General features: G+C 36.8%; 1 protein-coding gene and 1 long non-coding RNA gene across 5 annotated transcripts in view; both read right to left on the bottom strand.

Moving 5' to 3' along the window:
- Positions 1-22,842, bottom strand: part of IMMP2L (inner mitochondrial membrane peptidase subunit 2) — an 861,434-nt gene that overhangs the window by 680,553 nt on the left and 158,039 nt on the right. The gene's annotated exons all lie outside the window — the stretch shown is intronic.
- The window catches only part of LOC309845316, a 101,766-nt gene continuing 79,114 nt past the window's right edge, over positions 191-22,842 (bottom strand). Inside the window, exons 2-3 of the long non-coding RNA XR_014301207.1 lie at positions 2,068-2,264; positions 191-1,667 (exon numbers count right to left, since the gene is read on the bottom strand). This is a non-coding gene — a long non-coding RNA (uncharacterized lncRNA). The remainder of the gene's footprint in view (positions 1,668-2,067; positions 2,265-22,842) is intronic.

The raw sequence follows: 22,842 nt of genomic DNA, 5'->3' as shown, positions 1-22,842 counted from the left end.
TTATTTGAAAAATGTGAGTGAGCACCTATGTTGGACAGCTGCACCATTAGGTATAGGAATGATCATGAAACTACAGGAAACATTATTCCTTCTCTCCAGGAATTACACAGGCAAGTGAGATAGAACATACCTGAAAAAAAAACAAAATAGCTTCAGGAGTTCTGAGCAAGAATTCAACAAATGCAGCTACTTAATTTAAAACAGGTGTATTTATTTATTTATTTATTTATTTTGTATTTTTAAATTTCAAACATTAAACATCAGCTTCTCTCTCAAAACTTTAGTCAAGCAAATAATTTGTCTTGGCTTTCAGAGAGCCCTCAGAGCCTTAACTGTGCAGGTGTTAAAACACCAACAGATGAACCTCTACAGCGGGCTTTAACTAAGAATGTCCGCAGAAGAGGGGCAGAGTGGGACCAGTGAGAAAAGTAGGGTGGGAAAAAGAGCAGGATTAGACACTGAGGGCAGGAGACAAAGTCACAGGCCTGAGAAAGATAGGGTCTTTTCTGGGCAGGATCTGACACTCCACTCTCCCAGTCCAGCACTCTGGTCGCATCCCCCAGAGGCCCTCTTCCTGTCCAAAGCAAAATGAATGCCCCTTGTTCTCTGACGCAGAAGTCTCCGCACCCTCCCCCCTCTCTTCTACTCCATGGGTACTCATCGTGGTTTTATTCAAAGATGCTCCCTCCATAAGAGGAATCCTGATGTCAATTATTAAAATGATAAAATATATTTCATTTAATTAAATTTGCATATATAGTTATGTTGCTGGACCATCCCTCTATTTGCCATACAGTATTATAAACTATTAAGCAATGAGCACCTTGAGGGCGGGATCTTCTTAGTACCCCCCAGAATGTAAAGCAGTAAGTGGGAGGTGCTCCATACATTACAATGGGACAATATTCCTCCCACCAACAGGAGGACCTAGGTGCTCACTAATTATCTTTTTTATTCTCTGTATTTTATTCTCTGTAAGTAATTCTCTGTAAGAATTTTATTCTCTGTAAGTAATCACACCCACAATGACAGATTCTATCTGAAGTGGCTAACTGATTAGGAGATTTTTAGCTTTAGCTCATCATAGGACAACTTTCTGACTCCCTTTCTACAGAATATTTAATAGTAAATGAAAAGAGAATCTCACACATTTCCAAAAATAATCCGAAACATGTAATAGTTTTTTCACAGTCATCATGAGGATCTTCCCCTCTTATACTTTTGATTCTACTTTTAATTTTATTAAATTAATTTCCTCAGAGTTTCTGTTTACTTAGAGCAGAATTATGAACACTATAACTTTTGGGGATTAATCATTATATTTAATATTATTAGGTTAGATGGGCAGCTGTTATGTAGTAAGAGATGAAAGTACCACACAAATTGATGAGGAAACCATAATGTTAAAATTTGCAATAACAGCCTGGTATTGATTTTGATGTACAACTAAAAAGCTTACTTAATATATTTTTGCTCAATTCACTACTGAATGTACACCGGGGGAAAAGATGGTATGTTGTATTCTACACCAACCCATTAAATCAGAATGAATGGGGATGGCATCTTTTTTCTTATACTGCATTGTAGATAACTCCCAGTTCAAGATAACCAGCAACAGGAGCAATTCATCACCAAGATCGTTTTGTCATCAAGTTCTGCTTCCATTCCTGGCCAAAAAATAAAATAAAATAAAATAAAAGTATTCCTTCTGACATATGCAAATTCCAAATGGTTGCTACAGATAAAAATTGCTAAATGAGTGGCTATAGTAACGTGAGACTGCAAAAAGGAAGTCACACACTCACTGTTCTTTCTCATTATCTAATTATTTCATTGTTATGTTAAATTTCAAACCATGCTTTTGAGATGAGTAAATGCATCTCAGTTTCATCCCTGCTGTACCACATATCCAATAAATATGACTTTCGATTTTTTTTGACCCGTGTATTTCAAGACAACTGCTACAAGTATCTCAATATATTTTGATTTATTAATATAAAAATGAATTGGATTAGGCTGCAATTCCTCAGAGAAATGATGTTCACTTACTTAAACATGTTCACCTACCTGGAAATACTTCCTTTTTCTGGTGTCTTTGTTTTCAAGTAGAATTTTGTATCAGTCTGCTTCTCATTAAGACAACAAATGTATTCATAATACCAAGACTTGTGAATGAAATGTATAAATGCAGTCACTCAGCTGCATGTTTGGAATCAAGCGCACATACACCTGGGGCATCAGATGTAAGGGTGATGTCTGGCAGGCTATGGGAGAAGTGAGAAAAAAATATATTTATATGGTACAGAGGTGACAAAAATCTAGACATGCCAGTTAGTGGAAATGCACAGTGAAGAATTAAGAATATATCACATAAGGAAACGTAATACTTAATGATCGATCACTGGCTCAAAAAATGCTAGGCAAACAGAGAATCTTATATCTGTGTCTATAAATCTGTATCTATAAATGTATTCATTTTTTCAAAGGAAAGAAAATTAATAATCTTGTCAAATTCTTTCTAATTTTGAATGGGCTTCAAAAGCTGTAGTAAGTAGGAAAGAAAACTGTGGGCCATTTCCATATAGATGTCCCTGATGGTATCTGAAACATAAATATTTAACATTCATCTATCCAATAGTGAAGCACTCAGTAGGAACAGCATGTTAGAGTGGTCAATGCACATACACCTCTAATCTCCACAAGTTCTTGAGAATTAAACATTATTGTCCCAATTTTATAAATGAGCAAAGTGGAATTTAGAAAATTTGAGAAACATACCCAATGTGATTCAGATACAGTCAGATTTCAATCTCTATACTCATTACTTTCCAATCTCCAATTAAGGGGCTGGCCCTAATGAGTGTGAGCCAATGGTTCTCAAGCTTTTTGGATATAGGACTCCCTCACATTTCAAAAATTCACTGAAGATCCCAAAAACCTTTTCTTTGTACAACATGGATTGTATCTATTAATTTATGCCACATTAAAAATTAAAATTGAGAACATAAAATATTTGTGAATTCACTTAAAAAGAACAATAATACAAACATTACATTTTTTAACAAAAGCAAAATTTTATTTAAAACAAGTATATTTTTCCCCAAAACAGTTAAGAGTGGCATTGTTTTACTTTTTTGAAAATCCCTTTCACATCTGGCATGAAAACAATTCTCAATTCTGCTTTTGGTTTAATCTGTCATTATGTCACATGTCTTGTAGTCTCTTTAAAAGTACACTATACATCCATGAGAGAGTAAAAAAGGCAAGGAAATTCTTGGTATTATTGCACAAATAGTGTTGTCCACATAGGTTTCCTAGAAGGGCTTCAGGGAGCCATCAGCATTTCTTCAAACACATTTTAAGAACCCTAGATTCCAAAGTGTATTATTGATATTGTGTATGTATTACTTCATAAAATAAAAATTCGGATATATAACATAAAATTTGTTTTCTACTATAGAGTTTATCACACATCTCTCAAGCTCCTCCTCTTCCACCTAACGTCAGAAAACATAATCTAGTCATTTCTACATAAACTTAGTCACTTTTGGGTTTCCTCAGTAATTTGTTTAACTTACATTCACAATTTCATGACTCTTCATCTTTCTTCTCTCTGAGGTGAGGGTTACATGTTGAGGGGCAGTTCACACAAGAGCCACAGGACATCACTGAGAGGCATCAGATTTGTGGTACCCTGCTCTGGTAAACAGCATTTGTGTAATCTGGTTTACAGAGAAGTAATTATCCATAGTCTTGTTGGCCTCCAGTCATGTACTCCATGCTGCCATTTTGGGCTGTGTCCCCTCATCATAGCAGAGAGTTATTTTCAAGCACTGGTCTCTCAACCAACTTCCCTGCCCTGGAATGCAGGAAGTTCCAACTGCCTCGCTGGATCACCAGTAAACTGAGGGTTATTATTACATCTTCATTGTCTCTAGATGCTTCTCATAAACATCTCCACCCTACTCACCCCCATGTCACTTTAGTGTAGGACACAATCCATGAGATTGTTTCTTCTTAGAGTTCCAGAGAAGTGGGAGGTGAAACTATTCCAATGCTACTATCACACCATAGTCAAAAGGACCGTGTACGCTTTTATGTTAAGTCTTGCCATCTTCCTGGCTTTTACCAAGAGAGTGAAGCTCAAATCTTCACCTAAAGGGAATTTCTATCATCATCCCTCCCACATCTCAGTCTGAAGAGGAAAGAAAGGTAGGGTATAGGACTACCATGTCTACTGATTCTTGCTTCCAATGCAAATCCCCTTCCAGCCAAGCAACACTTAGTTAACATTTCGATGAAATCATATCACTTTTCAGCTAATTTTCATTCCAATCTACTGTTTAAGTTTTAAAAAATAAATTTATGTGCTGGTATTTTCAGAGCTTTACTTTAAAAACTCAAGACCCTTTCTATCTCATAGAAAGAACCCAAACATCTTGGATTTCAAGACTTTTACATCCACTGTAAATTTCAGCAGCCTACTTAGAACTCAAAAAATAAGAATTTGACTCTCTTTTAAAAGCTTAACTCTATTCTCAGACATAAGACTGTAAATGTCATAAGCTTCGATCTAACAGGGAAAAGGGATTTGAGGATTAAAATCATATGCATACACACAAGTACATATATGTTAACAAAAAAGGATTTCTTATAAAAATCATACAGCTTAATATATCAAAAGACAATCTGTTCACATTTGTATAATAACAGATTCCATATACACAAACGTAGTCAGTTATATATGCCATATTATTTATGAAAAGGGAACACTGGTTTTATTGAGAAATTTTAATATTCCTTTTCCTCTTCTTCTGTCCCCCTCACTCCTCTGAAAACATTTGAAATATCAAATAATCCTGCCTACAGAGCATCCTCTGGTAGGAACCTAGCTGGTGAGATAGTAAACGTAGATAAATTGGAGTGGTGATAACAACTACTATTTAGGAAGAATGTAAAATGAAGAATAGAGCATAGAGGCATAGAGCTTTATATTTACAAGCAATGGAGATATGAGTCTAGAAGATCTCTAATACCAAAAATGAATAAACATACCCCAAAGCTCTATAGACTCCCATTTATAAATACCCAAGTAAAATCTTCATAATCCAGTTGCATAGTTTCAAATATGCCCTCATGACCAAATGGGATTATTCCCAAGAATGTGAGACACATAAATTTAAAGATATCTATTTGTGTAATATATTCACTGTATTAACAGATAAACACAAAACATACCTATTGTTATCTTGATTGATGTCTAGTACAAAGGCTTAAGTACGTAAAATCTAACCTCCACTTTAAGATAAGCATTTAACAACCAAATACCAGAAAAGCCTCTTAACCAACAGAGAATAAAGAACCCTTCTTTACTTCTATATGAGGAGCCAAGGGAAATATTACGTTTAACGGTAAATACTAAAAGGGTTCCCAAGAAGGTCAAGAGGGAAGGGAATGAAGGTTTGAGTCAAAAAAGGAAAGAAAAAATGAGAAGTATAAAGTTTTGCTTGTGTCTACCTAGAAATATAGACACGATGAACTGAAAAGGTATTAGAATGAATCAGAACATTCAGAAATATGGCAAGAATCAAGATCGACATAAATGATGTTCCCATCCATGGAAATAATCAATTGTAAATTTTATTGGGGAAAAAAGATCTTTTGAAACATAAGCATAAAAATCTATGGAATAAGTAGGAATAAATATAATGTGTAAGAAATATGCAAGTGTAAATAAAGAATACTACAAAATTTTACCAAAGGACATAAAAGTTCTGAAAAAAGAAGACATATCATTCATTTGACCAAAAATTAAATCCCTACTGTGTATCAAACTCCCAAACAAATTCCAGATGTCTTAAAGATCTCAACAGAATCAACAAAATTGTATAGGTACTAGAATAAACTATGAGATAATAAAGCGAAAGTGAGAAGCCAGGAAGGAGACCCCTTGGGGAAAATGCTACTGAATTCCATTATCCCCGCGTTAATCTTTAGCACCATCATCAATAGAAAACATTTTATGAATGTTTCATGAATATATTCTATTACACTAAACATGATATGTTGTACTAAATATAAGTAAGAGTGGTTGCCTCTGAAAGATGAAATTAAATATTGTCATTTTAACAATCATCATGTTTTCTCCAATAAACATGGAATTTTTAAAAGAGTGAAACTAATATTAAAAATTTAAACACACACAATGTAGGTGATAATACTAATGCATAAAATAAGTTGGGTAAAATAGTTTCTTTTCATAAATTAATTATGAAAATAAGTAATTTATTCACTTTGAGTCTTTTGCCGGAGATACTATACATGGGCAAAGCATTGTTTCTTTTCAAAACTCTATGTAAACTATATCATTGAGCAGCATTACTTAGTTTATAGAATGCATGCACATCCTCTCAATTAGTAATTCAGTATTTTTCCAAATTTTCTCACTTTTCTTCGCTTCCCTTCATAAACTTCCCCAGGTGTACTTAAAACCATTTTTTTAAAAAAAACTTCAACTCAAAAGAGAAAAGTAGTTTAAAAACAAAGAAGAACAAAGAAATGAACATACCAAAAAAAAAAAACTTTAAAATCTTCTAATCACTCATAAGATGTATAGAAATGTTACTGATAGTCAGGTTTCCATTTTTCATCTCTATCACAAATGTAGTCTGTACTCAGTAATACAACAAATCATTCTCCTTTGGAGGAATGATTCAAGCAAACCAAGAGCAATTTTTTAATTAAAGAGAACATACATACAGTATGATCCATTTTAATTTTGCTTCATATTTCTCAAATTCACATTTAAACTTTAGTAATAGTACTCTTTAAGTCTTTTTATAACAATAGGTCTTCGATTATATTTATCTGAAAATATCTATTTCTGTTAGAAAATCTTGCATTTCTTAAAATATCTGCTTTCATGAGTATGTAATGATTATCTGAAAAACAAACTCCAAAGGACAACAATTAAGCCACATGGGGTATCACATAGACAGAATTTACCGATTTAGATACACACACTGTACACACGTGCACACACTTAAAGTAGTATATTAGGTAAGATATAAACAGCTATAAATTAAATAGACCCAAATTCCTTTTTAGACAAATAAATTCAACTCATTCAACTCATTGACATAATGTCTTATTTAATACCAAATCCAGAAAGTTCACTTTTTAACCCCGATTTTAAAGCTTGTAGGAGAATTCCCATATATGCAATATTGTTTTTGAGAAAATTAGTTAACTTTCTATAACAGCTAGGATAAAAAAAAAATCCTTGTTTAAAAATATAAGATGGAAAAATCTGACATTTTTATAGATATTTTGCAGGATATTAAATATATGTATGTACAAACCAGGAGATTATCATGAACTGGTACAGTACTGCATAAACGGCAAACTTATCTTTGCTATGGGATTAATTACTATCCATTTCAAGAAGATGTGAACACAGTCTAGGCCAACATGGTATTCAAAGATTTTTGTTGTTATTGTTAAATACACATATCTGTGTCTTTCTACTCAAAAACTGACAAGATCTAAAACACATTTAAAATCTTTTTTTTAAATACCATGCAGCAATGATCCCTTAGAGGCAGCAACTTTAGATGGTGCTTAAACAATGAATTTTTTTTCCAACAATAACAATTTTCTTTAAATTCATTTACAAAGCCTCTCCACACAGCATGAGGCATAATTTCCTGGTAAGCAACTATAAAGCAGAATTAACTATCCTCAAATGACTATGAAATTAAGTCAGCCATATCAGATTAAGATGACCATAAATGCAGTTAAAAACATGCTAATTTACATAGCCCCCTAACCATGTTTAATTGCCACATTAAAAATCCTAAATGCATTCCCTTCAAAAGCTGGTCTGTGCTTTTATAAAGCAGAGTAGTGTCAACTATATTAACTTGTTTTGCCTGAATGTTGCACTTGGTTTTTTAATCTATATTACTGGTAACATCCACCAGCTCTAGCTATTAGGTCTAAATATTTTTTATCAAATGATTAATGGAATGACATCCATCAACCTGATTGTTATGAGGTGCACAATGTGTTTAAAAAAAAAAAAAAAGCCCTCAGCCTTTGGCAACATGAACCGTCATAAAGAATGTACAGAAAAATAAATATATGCTACTGTCCATTTCTATCTGGTACCTTTAATCATCTGGGGCATTCTTACCTCCCCATAAAGAAGAAAAGTGAAGTCAAAGCAAAGTAGTCAGCACTGAAATTATTTCTGTACCACCCCTACACCATGACACCTACACCTACTCACCTCCCCTTATACTCACCAATCTCTAATGAGCCATGAAGACCCAGTTTTCCACCCTAGGTCTATCTGGACCTTTTAGACACCCTAGTTCAGCTCCGGAAACCCATTCCCTCCTGGTCTCTCAACAACTCATTTTTTCAATTCAGAATATAAAACCATTTGGCTTGTTTTTGCCTCATCCTCTGGGTGTCTGATTCTCTAAAACAAACCATTCGAATTGCAAACTCTAGTATGTGTAGATTCACCTTTCTTTCTAAACTACCCATTCATGTTTCTTCACCTGCACCATAGTTACAGGTGTATTACCTTAATATCCTCTACTCCTTGTCTCTCAAAGACTAAGATACCATCCAAAATTGAGGATAAATTACTGATTCAACCAATTATTTAGGAAACTCCAAAGTATTAATCAAAGTATCATTATGTACTATATAGAATCTTCACCAGGCAATAGTGCAGGAGAGAGAAAAGTGATTGATTCTGACATGCCCAGGGGAAAATCACAAAACATAAAATTATCTTGGTTTCCTCCAGTGGTTACCATAATGTCCTAGCTCAAGAGTTAGCAATCCAAAAGAATCCACACCTGGAAGTGAAATGGTAAAGATGTAGACTGACATATTTCAACATATACACAGTTTCACTGAAAGACTCATTTAGCCAATTCACTAGATGACCCCCATTCCCATAAGAACAATGGAAGGGTAAAATTTCTATAGTTCTCACAGTAAAAGTAAAGTCTAGAAAATGACCAGTTCTAACTGTTGGCCCTGTGCTCTTCTAATAATCAGATACTTGGAATTGGGGGAAGGTGAAGTCTCTTTCAAAATAATAAAGATTAGCACAGATGAGGACAGAAATCAGGAAAGTAAAGGAAAAGAGAAAGTCCTGTAGATTGACCTACCCAGGGATAATTGCCAACAATATTTTTTTTAAGATTTTATTTATTTATCAGAGAGAGAGAGGGAGAGCGAGCGAGCACAGGCAGAGGCAGAGGGAGAAGCAGGCTCCCTGCAGAGCAAGGAGCCCAATGTGGGACTCGATCCCAGGATGCTGGGATCATGACCTGAGCCAAAGGCAGCTGCTTAACCAACTGAGCCACCCAGGCGTCCCTGCCAACAACATTTTAATACATTTCATTTCAGTCATTTGTTCTATGTGTAAATTGGTTGTCTCAACTCCTTTTCTGTTGTGTTCTTTAATGCCTGCCAGCCAGACAGATAGAGGGCTAAGCTAGAAAGCTGAAGTTCACTTCCTGAATTCCCTGACAGCTAGACTGGGGCACATGATCCAGCTCTGGCCAAGCAGATGCAATGGCATGACTTTGAGTGAAAGTTAACACAGTGAGGCAGAGGCCAGGCTGGCTGCTGCCGCACTTAAAAAAATCAGTCAGAGAGAAATTTGGTTTCTCTGCAGCATAGATCCTAATGTCCAAACCCTCTTTTCATGAGAGTCAAGAGCCAGGGCCAGTCATCTGTTTTACTGTTTTAAGGTGAATCATGGCACTGATGACATGGCCTTTGTGCCAGCAATTATGAGCTGGCCTCACAACTCTCCAGATTCCTAAATATGGCAGAGACCACAGTTTCCTTGTCTGACCACCTTTGCAAAGAACAGTCCCTCCACCAGCAGAAAGATGCTCATTGGATGTAGCAAGAAATAAAGTTTTATTGTATTTGAACCAGTGGATGCTTTCATCTCTTTGTTCTAGAAGTTATGGCTTCCTAGTTAGTAAAAGGGAAAAGAGGGAGGGAGGCTTGAAAACACTGAAAAGGATGGTCAGATCTAGAATATTTTAAAGGATTTACGGAAAAAAGATTTTCCTAAGTTTGGAATTCCTTTTATCATTACAACTACTTTAACTTAATTATAATATATTGGAACATCTTTTCTATTGATTTTGTTAAAGATAAATGTCTGTTCACAATTCTATCCTATTGAAATTTATATTCTTATATACCCTGTAATTTTACTTAAATGTTTTCAGGTTAAGATTATGATTTTGTCATAAACTTCATTATACATCCAAGAGTTGAGGAAAAATTCTTCCATAATACATGAAGCTAAAATCAAAGACAGACAACATCAAAATAACACATACTCGAAAAACTGTACCGCCATTTTACTATAAGCATGCAAATTATGATATAGCACTTGTGACAGTATTTTAAAGCAGCAATTCTCCCAGTGTGGGTCCGAATGTCTCTCAGGGTCCCCAAGAACCTTTGAGGGGTTCCACAAGGTCTCCCTTTTCCGAATATATTATCAGTGTGAGGACAGATTTTCTTGCACATATTTCAACCAAAAAAAACATATCACAGCAGATTGAACGCAAAAGCAGATACGGGAATCCAGCTGTTTCTATTAAGTCAGACATTAAAGAGATTTATAAAAATGTAAAACAGTGCTACTCTTCTCACTAAATATTTTTGTTTCAGAAAATGTAGTTATTTCTCACAAGAACACCTTATTTACATTAACATAATGATAAGTTTATTGTTTTTTTAGTGAATCCAACACATATTTTTAATTTTCTCAGTTTTAATCTATAATATGCTAAATATCGATGAAACAAACCCCCATAAAGTTCTTTGGGGTCCTTTTTAAGAGTTTTTAGGAAGTATAAACAAATTAGCAAAACCCTGTAAGACTGCCAGAATTCCTTTTAGTAAACAATAAAGTCTATTTAAATGTAACCAGCTTTCTGAATGTATAAAATACTAGGCAGCCTTTCTAACTGCTGGAGGAGAAAGAACATGGTACTGAATACATGGATTTAAATACCATTTTCACAACTTGTTAGCTAGGTTGGCATCTGGTCCCTATTATTCTCACTTACACCAATATGACAAATTCAACAGTAAGCATATCAAAACTAAAATCACTGCATTTCTCAAGCATTCTTGAACATTTAATTATCCAGGATTATATAGAGTAATTTTTATATAATTATAGACATTAGCTAATTTGATTATCTGGGAGTCGATTTCCCAGCTACTCGCTGTTCGGAGTTACAGATCCTATAGCAGCAGTTGTGGCTTAGCTGGGTATGGCTGAGGCCATCACACAATTTTTTCCTGGACCAAATCCCATCTGCCTTGCTCCACAGAGTCTGAGTAAAATACTCCTTTTTTCTTTCTTTTATTAAAATTTATTTATTTCACAGAGAGAGAGAGAGAGAGATCACAAGTAGACAGAGAGGCAGGCAGAGACAGAGGAGGAAGCAGGCTCCCTACTGAGCAGAGAGCCCGATGTGGGGCTCGATCCCAGGACCCTGAGATCATGACCTGAGCCGAAGGCAGAGGCTTAACCCGCTGAGCCACCCAGGCACCCAAAATACTACTTTGTTCAAATGCCCACATGGATCCAAAGATTTCTTTCTCGGGACTATGTGGGGGTATCTGGGGGTAAAGTCTAGGGCTACTCCTACATTTCATCAAGAAAGAGTCCCTCAAGAGAGCTATCTACAATACTCACGTTAGAGAGCAGAAGACTCACTTTATCGTCACTTATCAGTTATTCAAACCCTAGAAATATCCTCTCCATTACCAACAATATAATGAGCTCTCAAAGAGTAGAGTCTCCTTTTGTCATCTAAATTTACAAAAAGTCTTCTTGTGGAAAGTAAGAGAGGTGAGAAAAGTGAGAAAGGCGAGCTCAAGCAATCATCTCCATTTGATTTTTCTCCCATACTCTAGAAAGAATTTTCTAAAACTCCGCAATAAACTTTTTTAGTTGAGATCAAAAATTTTTCTTCACTAGTTCAATGGTTACAAAGGCTGTAATATTCAGGATGTTGCAAATACTGCCGTTTTTAAACAACAGTTACATCACTCTTTAAGAGGTACCAAAGGAATCTAAATTCCATACCAGTTTGGTATATACCACCATCCATTTTTAAAATACATTCTTTAAGAGTAAGAAATTTTACATTGTTCACTTCTATGCTCGAGCTCATTTTTTTCTCACTTTCCCAGAGAATTTCGCCCTCGTGTGGGTTTGCTCTCCCTACTGTCTATTACACTGTCCACCTCCCTAGAATACTCCTGCCCCACTTACTGCCTGGCTAATTCTTAACTGTCCTTCAAAGCCCAAGTCAAGCATCTTCCTTCCAGGAAGATTTTCTGGATGCCACCACCCCAACACACATACACACACACACACGGGAAAGTTTATTTTCTTTGTATTCCCACAACACTTATTTTATATCCAGATTGTTTCTTTAAATGTCTTTCTCCCTAAATAAATAGTAAGCTCCATGGACTGACAAAAATAAGCGGTGTAAAGCAGGTAATGAGTATTGAGTCCAACTGAACAAAATACAATTAAATTCTTAATCGCACCAACTCTAATAGCCCTTGCTTCCTCCCTGATCTTATGCTTTTGGTGTTTTCATGTTATCGGACGGTCTTTATGTTTTGGTTTTATTTTGTTGTTGTAGTTGTATGTGTGTGTGTGTGTGTTTAATATTCTACCTCAATTATTTTTGCAAATATGCAGGGTACAAATATAACCACAGAGCATGGCTCTGTGATTTTGATGAAATTACATTATCTGTCTCAGTCACAGTTTTTCTTTATATTAATTAATAGTAATTATAAGATCATGTTAGGTAGGCAGTATCAAATTAGGGGTACATGTGAAAAATTGCATATAAATATTATATACATAGTAATTGTTTTTATTAAAATCATATGCAATATGCAAAAATTCTACTGATTAGAACTTTAAACCAACAGAGAATGCCTTAAGAAATAGACAGACTTTAAATGATTAGGTCATAACCTTTCTCCTGCTGAACTTTGAAATTTTAATTCAGTATAATATTAATATCCTAGAGGGATCTTTGCACAATCCTGTATTTCCTTCATTTCCTGTACTTCAAAAAAGATGTAGAAAATAAGTGATTATTTGAAATTGGCCAGCTTCTGAAACCACAAGCTGCTGTCATGAATATTTCATTTATTGAAAATATTTTCGAGCTTACCCTTTTCAACAATCCCACATCATGATCCTTTATTCCCCCTGTATGTGACAGGTATCATTACTAATCTCATACAGCTGCTCCTTTCCTACCGCACCAGAACACTGATTGGATGTCCGACAACATGGCAGCCAATCCTCACACTCATGAGAAGTACTATCACAACTACATAAACGACCATAAATAAAGCAAAGAGTATTAAAACATCATAGGTGATGAAGGATGCATCTTAAGTCAGAGAAATGCAATAAATAACCAGGTTGCTTGAGAATGAGAAGAAGAAACAATCACCGAGTGGTTCAAAAGCACAATTTAATCAACTTGCAGAGCCAGTAAATCCAGTACCCGATTTTTAGGTTTTAATGCCATTCCTCAAGAAAATGAACAAAGATTCCTTTGGGGAAGAAAAAAAAAAAGGCTGACCCCAGGGCTGGGCAGAGAAGGCACACAATGACCCTGGAGCACCTGATTATGCCAGGAAGTACAGAAATGATAAGAAAATATCACAAGAACTTAGAATTATAAACCACTGGGGGGAGAGGGGAATAGGAAAATAATAAATATAGAAGGAAATGGTGAGTGGAGGGAAGGTTCCTCGAGTAGAATGCTGAGAGCTGACTGGTAAAAATGGAGAAGCCGCTAGCAGTAAAATATCCTCATTTTGCAACCGCTGCAATAAAGCCGGGTTCAGGCAAGAATTATCAACAGATGCTAAATCAGGAGGAGAAATTTCCTTTAGGAGCAGAAGATAGGCACAGCTTCAAAATGCCTCAGATGGCTCACCAGCAACAAGGGAAAAATTAGTAATGATATAATGGAGAAACTGGACAACACCTTGACCAGGTGCACTGTGAGTGCTTCCAGATGTGATATCTGGAAAGGAAGTATCACAGAGTATTCTCCCTGGGAAGGTATCATCTGAATGAAAATCATGTAGAAATAGATTTATCTCAAATGACAGGCACATTATTAAACAAAAAGAGGTAGAATGTTGTATTCTTCAAATATACCAATGTTATAAAAGACTAACACACTGAAGGATTGTTACAGAATAAAGAGACTAAGGAAACACAACAACAAAATGCAGTAATACTTGGTCCTACACTAGATCCTGTGCAGGAGAGAAAAAATAAATGCTTCCAAAGTACATTACTGGCTGCACTGGCAAACTTTAAACATGGATGTTAGTGAGATAACTGATTGCAACGATGCTTGATTTACCGAAGTTAAAAAAAAAGAACCAAAAGTATACCATGGTGATATAAGAAAATGCCATATTCTTAGGAAGTGACCCTTAAATATTTAATGGTAAAGTAGGGCAATGACAGCAAATCACTCTCAAAAGCACATTTGTGTGTAAGTGTACACAAATGTATAAGTGCATATATGTATATATATACATATATATATACACACATATACACACACACACATACATACATACAAGTATATGGGTGTTCTTTGTACTATCCTTACAACTTTAAAATTGTTTCCAAATAAAACGTTTTGGTAAACACAAAATCCAGCAAATGTGAGGGAGGCAGAAGAATCAGATGGGGAAGAGACGGATGGGCATGAGCTATCCATGGTCTTGGTGACAGGGGCATGACTTCCGTTTCTTAGTCCACTTTATAACTATACAGTTGTGACATATTCTTATGTGTGCAAAATAACACATTAGAAAGGAGAATGAAGAAAAAAATAATGCTCTTGTAAATCATTTTATTAATTCCTTCAAAACTACTGTAAGATATGAAAAGCCCTCACAAGGCAAGCATAAAAGAACATGGATTAATTAGTATTTCTAATGCAATAATCATCAGTCTGTTCTTATTACACAGGGATAAAAATTTAATACTGGTTTTAGGACCAGTTCTTTAGTTTTCTTTCTTCCCCCTCAATTGAATAGTACCTTTTCCCCCCTCAACCCGTGTTTGTATTCTTTAAATGTAACACGTAGTACAGTTAGCAAGTTTAATACAAATAGTTATTAAAGTTAACATATTGCTATGTGCCAGGAGCCATGCTAATAGGCATTTGTTCTCTATCTTTAAATTTAACAACCACTGTTATGACAAATTGTCTTATTTCCCCTCTTTTCAGTTGGAGAAAAACCAGGAACAGAAAGGTTAAGTAAGTTGCACAAGGTCACACAGCTAGCAAGGGTCAGACTTAGAATGTGAATGCAGAGAATGTCACTCCAGACTCCATACTTGGAAACAGCATGCTTCGCTGTGTCTTTTTTACCTTCCCCTACTTAAGATTCTAACCTCAAATTATTCTTGCACTGAAAACATAGGTAAAATGCCCACAAAGGACTTTAAGTCCAGTACTCTAAGCTGGTATGTAAAAAATAAATTATGGCTATTATTTCTATTCAGTGTGGGCAGAAAATGCTGTATTTAAAATTTAGAAATTAACACTGCCTTAGATTTGAATTCCCCTGTTTCTTCCTCTGACCACTCATGGGGTGGTGATGGGGGTGTGTTGCTGAATAACTGAAATGCTACCAGAGACAAAGCAATGAAAAGAAACAGTATTAAAATATTCTCAATCTATATAGACTGGATAATTTACATTAAAAAAATACTTCGTATGCTATTCAAAAAAGGCTGATTTTGCTGGATACAGAAAAAAAAGCTTCTAATATGGTGTGATCATTGATAAACAGTGGCCATAAGTCATTTTGTGGCTACCCAGCACCCAGCCCCTTCCCGAGAGCACCTCAAGTCCCTTTGGGGGACTTTTCTACCATACCATGTTCTCCTGGTGGGAGCATACATCTAAGTACATGCTCTCTAACTATGGAAACCAAAATCATCCCTTGCAGACTGCTTCCAGAGAACTTCTGCTCCCTGCCTGATGTAGGCTGGTGGGCACATAACCGAAGCTTAGCCAGTCAGACACAATCTCTTGGGATTTCGGTATATTAAGCAGGGTCCATACACATACTAAAGATGTAGTTAGAGTTGATTCGGGTCAGCAACCAAGCCTGAGTATTTCTGTGGAGTATTTCTGCTACCAAGACCTTCAGAACTCCCTGTCACCCCTCTGTTCCAAGACTGACTATGTAGCCTTCCTTCAACTGGGGGAGCTTCTCCCATCTCAGATACTTCTAATAAATTCCTTTTTTGCTTTTAAGTCAGAGTCCATTTCCTGTGTGGGCAATGACAATAACAAAGGTGATAAATACATAAAATGAAATATAAAGACATAAGGGGATAAAATTATGCAATTTTATTTAGCATTTTTTTGAATGACTTTTATTCTTTTTTTTCTTTATTCAGCAGGCTCCATGCCCAACATAGAACCCAACGTGGGGCTTGAACTCACGACCTGAGAACAAGACCTAAGCTGAGATCAAGAGTCAGACACTCAACAGACTGAGCCACCTAGGTGTCTCTTCAATGACTTTTATTCTTATCCATTGATTTGGTAGAGTGGAAAATATGTTGGCCAAAAAATCTGAAGATTTGGAGTCTAGTCCAGGCTTTCCACCAACTGGCTCTAACATTTAAAGTTGAATTCACTCTTGTTTCTTAATATCTTTTTTCTCATCCATATATTAAGGTAGTTTGAACTGCAAGTTTTCTTGCATTCATAAAATACTGTGTTTTATAGAAAAGATCAGATTCTTAATAATAATACCAATAGTATACATCTTCTTTCTAAGAAATTAGCACATGGATGTTACTGAATTTAGTATTTCCCATTCTTCTTAAATAACACTGTTTTTCACACAAATAAAATGTTATAGTTGTTTCTGATATGACAAACAGAAATCACAGAGTTTCAGACTACTTCCCTAAGGGAATAACATCCCATGCCTCAGAAGATTTAGCTGTAAGAAATACACAGATTTGAAATAGGACTGCTCAGTAAATACTATTATATTTACAAGATCACAGGCAAAGTAATGCATCTTCTATAAATTTTTACATTTTCTAATATCACAATATTTTCCTGAAACGTGCTTTCTTTCTTGTTTTCCAAGGCATAATTGCCATCCTTAGATAAAAGTCTCAAGTTTAAGGGAATAAATAATTCCTTTTAAAATTCATTAGTCGGGGGAGCCTGGGTGCCTCAGTTGGTTAAGCGACTGCCTTTGGCTCAGGTCATGATCCCAAGGTCCTGGGATTGAGCCCCAAGCCAGGCTCCTTGCCCAGGGAGCCTGCTTCTCCCTCTTCCTGCTACTCTGCCTGCTTGTGCTCATTCTCTCTCTGTCAATTTTTTTTTAATTTTAAATAAAATTTTAAAAATAAATAAAAATTCATTAGTGGTATGGTAGACATGTTTGCTAACTCTGTATAAAATTGTTTGGTTCACTGACTAGGTAATATATCCTTAACAGTACCAGGGATTCAGTTTTTCTAAAGAGACCTAAAATTACTTGTATCAAAGTCAGCCAAAGGGAGGGCATATCATGAAGTCAAGAGTTTCAGTATGAAACCAAGACAAGGGATGCCTGGATGGCTCAGATGGTTAAGCATCTGACTCTTGGTTTCAGCTCAGATCATGATCTTATGGTGGCGAGAGCAGACTCCAGGCTTGGCACGGAGTCTGCTTCAGATTACCTCCCTTTCCCTCTCCCTCCCTCTTTGCCCCTCTTTCCACTCATACTCTCTCTCTCAAATAAATAAATAAAATCTTAAAAAAAAAAAATCCACAGGGGCACCTGGGTGGCTCAGTGGATTAAGCCTCTGCCTTCGGCTCAGATCATGATCTCAGGGTCCTGGGATCGAGCCCCGCATCAGGTTCTCTGTTCAAAGAGCCTGCTCCCCTGCCCCACTCTCTGCCTACTTGTGATCTCTCTCTCTCTCTCTCTCTGTCAAATAAATAAATAATTTTTTTTTTAAAAATCCACAGAAGAGTACTATTATGAATTCTTTAAAAGTTCAAAAGTAGAGCCATCCTCAAAAAGTCATTCAAACCAAGAAGACTGATAATCATTAAGTCTACAAAATAACGGTTATTTAATATTAACATTTATCAAGCATTAACTGTATTTGAAAGCCAATGAGATTTTGTTTCTGTCATGAAAGTTTTATGCCCCTAAATCTAAGCTTGAGTATACTATTTGTTACTAACTCTCAACACAATTAAAAACACAGAGAACTCCATCTATCTTGTAAGTCACTTTGTCAAATTCCAGGGTAGCAAAGAGGAATAAGAATTGGTCCCTGGCCTTAAGGCACATACAGCCATGAAAACAGACTCAATATAATATGATAAATGCTAGAAAAGAGATGGTATCTAGCATTATCTGTCAAGGAAGCAATTAATTCTGTTTGGGAGCAGAGAAAAGACTACAAAGAAAACGTTGATATATTAAACCTTTATTTAAAATATTAAAAATATGAATACTAAAACTCTTATCCATCTTATCTTATATTCAGATATCCTGTCATATCTGAATTTAAACCCCATTTCCTTCCCTTGTTGGCCATGTAACACTGACCAGGTTGTCTGAAATGGAAATCCAGAATGTAGCCCCCATTCTGGCACTCACTAGTTGTGATCTTAGGCAATTCACTTCACCTCCCTAGACCTCAATTTCCTAATCTGTGATGGAAGTCATGGAGTCTTGCTTTAATTTCCTCTCATTTTCCAACATGAATCTGTATTTTACATCAAATTATGGAAACTTCTACCTCTGTTGGAGTTCCCCACTTAGCAAATATTTATAGAGTACCTACTATGTGACAGGCACTGTTCCAGGCACCTGCTATATATCAGTGAACAAAATAAGCCAAAATCCCTAGGAAATTATATAGAAAATTACATTTGAAACACTTTGCTGTCTCCTTCTTCATACATGATTTCCTTCTGAGTTTTACATGTGTTAAGATATGTAACAACTGGGAAATTTGAAATAACTACAAAAATGAACACACAAAGAGAAATTTATAGATGAAGTGTATTTGGCAACCTCACCATCAAAATAGGTTTCTCTAAATCCACACTGAATCAGTGCATCTTAGTGACTTAACAAAAAGGCAGTATGTTAATGAGCTCTCTTAAACCAATTTAGTATACACGCACCTTTTCTCCTTCATTTAAGCCATTTGACAGTTTCTTTAGAGCTATAACCAGATAAGTTTTATTTCAAGATACATACAATTTGTACATGGTAAGAAAAAAAAAACACAAAAGCCTACAATCTCATTTCTTTTTCAGAGATTCCACTTCCCTGTTATTTTTCAGCCTTGTTCTAGACGATCTATTTTATTATACAAGGTCTTTATTTGAGAGTTATATATTATCACTTCTCAAAAACTGATTTATTATTCAATAAGCAATTGTGAGACATCAGCAGTTTCAGGCAGCTCCAGGAAAGAAACTCACTCTGAGTATGTCAGGAAACCCAGAGTGTTGAAAGGATACAAGATGAGGTGAGGTAGAACAGAATCTTCCTGTTCTCAGAATACACCGTGACGGGAGGAGGCACATGGCAACTCAGTCTTCCATGCTTGGACTCCTCTTCTCCATGTGCTCTCTCCTTTGCTAAGCTACTCATTTCTTGGCATATGCCCTTTCCCACCCTCTCACGGCAATGTCTTCTCACAACTGCGGCAGCCTCCTGGATTCTGCTGCCTGCCTTCTCTCAGAAATTCTACATCATTCTGTGCACTGCATTCCTCTCTCTATGAGATAAGGTCTTCCTGGGGTTGTGGCCATGCTCCTTTATAAAGCAACCCCATTGAACAGAGTTCTCATTCCCAGCCCCCTCAGTGACTGTGTGCCTTTGCTTGCCTTTCTATAATCAGTGATAAAGATAATGGGGTCACATGATTTATTAAAACAACAACAACAACAACAACCAGGGCACCTGGGTGGTTCAGTGGTTAGCGTCTGCCTTTGGCTCAGGTCATGATCCCAGGGTACTGGGATCGAGCCCCACATCGGGCTCCCTGCTTGGCAGAACAGAAGCTGCTTCTCCCTCTCCGACTCCCCATGCTTGTGTTCCCACTCTCACTGTCTTCCTCTCTATCAAATAAACGAAAAAAATCTTAAAACAACAGCAACAACAACAACCACCTGATACTATATGCGTAAGTTACTTTTTAAAAGAGGACTCCGGCAGAGCACTTGGGTGGCTCAGCCAGTGAAGCATCTGCTTTTGGCTCAGGTCATGATCACAGGATCCTGGTATCAATTCCCATATCAGGCTCCTTGCTCAGCAAGGAGCTTGTTTCTCCCTCTCTCTTTGCCCCTTCCCCTGCTCATGCTCTCTCTTTCTCTCTCTTTCTCTCATAAATAATAAAATCTCAAAAAAAAAAGAGGACTATGACATAGTACATACCACATGGTTTCTAAGACACACCGTTTAACTGTTGGGCGCCTTCCACAGGCTGCTCAGAACTAAAGATACTGTCTCACCATAGAGACTGTATATACAGAAATGTAACTGACAAGTCACTCCACGAAGTTTGGACATTTCTTTAAAGACTCAGGAGACAAGTATATATGGCCTATACTGGAAATTTAATATTCCAAATATTGTGAAGAGATGGGTGTATGTGTGTATGTTTTAGAATAAACAAGCTCAGCTTGGGAAACTACTCTTTAAAGCAAAACAAAATAAACACCTATACAAACAAAACACACTGTGAAAGGTCTACTCTGAAAGTCGAACCAGTCGGCATCAGATGGGCACCACAGGATGTCTTAGCTTTCCGCTAGTCAACCATAAGGGATCATCTTCATGCTGTGAAACTCAGACTACATTAACAAACGGCCACAGTTCTGGAGGAGAGAACCATCACCCTGGCAAATATCCTTCAGAGATTCCGCACCCCAATTTTACCAGGGAGGGGCAGGGGCACTGCACAACCACTACCCTGACAGTTCGGTTCTGGCCTCAAATGTAAAAGTGGCAAGCAAACTACACAATAAAACACAGCCAAGAAGACTTTGGAATAAACTTGTTTTGCGGTGACTACGTATGTAAGAAACTGGAGACGCATGAAAGAAAGAACTCCCATCTCTTCTCGTTCTTTCTGCAGACGAGTGGGTAGAAGGCATATCTGTGAGGTGACCGGGGTCACCTTAGAAAAGCAGATGACAAGGAAGGCAGAGAAGGGATACTAGGGTGGGACTTTGGTGACACAGTCAAGGCACTGATGAAGCCTCACCTACACATGACCTAGCTTATACCTGCACAAAAGACCCCTGGGGTTTTCATATTTTGTAGAAAACGTCACCTCCTCAGGGTCGCCGGGTGGCTCAGCTCGTTTGGCATCTGTCTTCAGCTCAGGTCATGATCTCAGGTCCTGGAATCTGGCCCCACGACAGGCTCCCTAGTCAGCACGGAGTTGCTTCTCCATCTCCCTCTGCTCCTCCTCCCCAACTCATGCTCACTCATCCTCATTCTCTCTCAAATAAATAAATAAAATCTTTAAAAAAAAAAAAAAAAAAAAGACACTGCCTCCTCAGACTCCTGGTCTCCATCAGCTTGAATAAAAGGGAGAGGCCAAGGAGCTCCAGACAGGACGGCCCCTCCTCAGTATGTACAGAGCCACGGGCAGGAGGGCAAACCAACAGCTGTCCCTGCCTCTCCCTCAGCAGTGCTCACAACCTTAACACGTTTATAGTCCCAGAGATTAGCAGAACTCATCTTATTTCGCCTCATTTCCCTTTCTCATCAGCTGTCAGAAAAGACCCAGACCCAGGTCGTGTCTAATTCCCACACAGCTCTGTGGGCAGTGAGACCACCCCAAAGCCACCAGCGACCCTTCCTCCCCCATACCTACTTTATGCTTTCCCTGACTGCTTATAAATATGTGATGCACAGTGGATTCTATTTATTGGTTTCTTCCTTTAAAATGTAAGCCCCATGAGGGCAGAAACTGTCTTTTTATTAAGTGCTGTACACTGAGAGTACATTCACATTGTTCAGTGAAGGACTATCCAAAAGATTTAAACACAAAAATGCTGGGATGAGAACAAGTCTTTTTGTTTATTTGTTCTTTCTAGACTTCCCAGATTTTAGTCTTTTGGGAGTAAGGGAGGGATTGGAGTCATAATATACAGAATTAACATATTCAACACACATAAACACTACCAAAATGGATGAATGTCGATCGGGAACATTGATCTGAAAAGAACTACTTTGGCCTCTTTTTACTTCTATCATAACTCTTCATATAAAATATAAACATTCTCAATTTCAAAAATTCAAAAATTAACTTTTTTCCTAATTATCTCTAAAAGGTTTCCATTGTTCACGATGTATATTTCAGAACCAAAGACATAGAATCATTTTAATGAGCATGTCTTCCATCTTTGATATGGAATATTTTAAGGCTCTAAGATATTCATAAGCATTCTAATTTTCTAAAGTGTTAAAAAGGTATAAACAGGGGTGCCTGGGTGGCTCAGTGGGTTAAGCCTCTGCCTTCGGCTCAGGTCATGATCCCAGGGTCCTGGGATAGAGCCAGCATTAGGCTCTCTGCTCAGCAGGGAGCCTGCTTCCCCCTCTCTCTCTGCCTGCCTTTCTGCCTACTTGTGATCTCTGTCTGTCAAATAAATTAAAATATATATATTTTTAAAAGGTAAAAACCATCATTGT

This window comes from Mustela nivalis (assembly GCF_964662115.1).
Source record: "Mustela nivalis genome assembly, chromosome: 12".
In the NCBI taxonomy this organism is placed as follows: Eukaryota; Metazoa; Chordata; class Mammalia; order Carnivora; family Mustelidae; genus Mustela; species Mustela nivalis.
The sequence above is the reverse complement of the archived record's forward strand: the minus strand, read 5'-3'. Positions and strand labels throughout refer to the sequence as shown.